This window comes from Leptonychotes weddellii, chromosome 2 (assembly GCF_054177405.1).
Source record: "Leptonychotes weddellii isolate Sample4059 chromosome 2, ASM5417740v2, whole genome shotgun sequence".
NCBI classification, from domain to species: Eukaryota; Metazoa; Chordata; class Mammalia; order Carnivora; family Phocidae; genus Leptonychotes; species Leptonychotes weddellii.
In genome coordinates, this window is record NC_138370.1 from 129,107,347 (window position 1) to 129,108,679 (window position 1,333).

Consider the following 1,333-nt stretch of genomic DNA (forward strand, 5'->3'; position numbering starts at 1 on the left):
ATCAAGAGATAGAAAAAGCTGCGGTTTAACCATTAACAAAAACAACAACAACAGCAACATAATTTACTTTGAAGTAAAAAAAAAAATCTGAATTCAGGTGATGTCATAGTGTCACAGCTTTCTTCAAGGCTATTCAGTGGATCCTTTCCTTAAATTTGTGTAACTAAAGATCATATTCAACATTTCTTAAAAACAAATATAACTCAAAGTGAATTCTTAATCCTAGGTAGGTAGAACATTGTTGTATCTTTAAAAGTTCATTTTCCCATGGGCGTCGGTGGCTCAGTTGGTTGAGTGTCTGACTCTTGGTTTTGGCTCAGGTCTTGATCTCAGGGTCCTGAGATTGAGCCTCGCATTGGGCTGCAGCCCCACATCAGGCTTTCCACTCTGTGTGGAGTCTGCTTAGGATTCTCCCTCTCCTTCTGCCTCTCTCCCAGCTCATACTCTCTAGCTCCCTCTAAAGTAAATAAACAAAATCTTTAAAAAAAGGTTCACTTTCCTAGGTTATATTATCAAGGTATTTTTAAAAAAACAAAAATAAGCCAACAATAGCAAAACAAAAACAAATCCCCCAAAAGAACAATAAAAGCCCACCCTCCCATTTCACTAAGTAAACTTATATATAATTAAAAATACTTTTAACAACATTTTTAATGATTGCATAATATTGTGTTGTATAGATGACCCACATTTATCAAACCATTTATTTATTGTACATTTAGATTACTTGTAATTCTCCATTATTTTAACACAGTACATTATGTAATCTCAAAATATTACATAGACAAGCACACAGTGATTTTCTTCAGATGACAGATTTGGGTGATTTTTATTTTTATTTGTTTAGTTTTATGAGTGAATTCTATAAAACATCTAAGGAAGAAATAATAATAATAATTCTACAGAAACTCATGCAGAAAGATGAAAAGGAGATAGTACTTTCCAATTGATTCTATGAAGTTGTCATACCTAGATACCACAAGACAAGGATGTTACAGTAAAACTATAGACTAATATCCCTTATTAACATAGAAAAACTCTAAACAAAAGCAGATTAAGTCCAAAAATATAACATAAGCATATACATTATGATCAAGTGTGTTTATCCCAGGAATGCAAGGTTGATTTAACATTCTAAACCAATCAATTAAATTACATATTAACAAACTTGAAAAGAAAATCAATATGATCATCTCAATAGATGCAGGAAAATTATTTGATAAAATGTAACATCTACTGCTAATAAAAATACACAGCAAAACAGGAATAAATGGGAATTCCTTAACCTGGTAAAGAGCATCTATGAAAAACCTACACCTAATATCAAACGTGA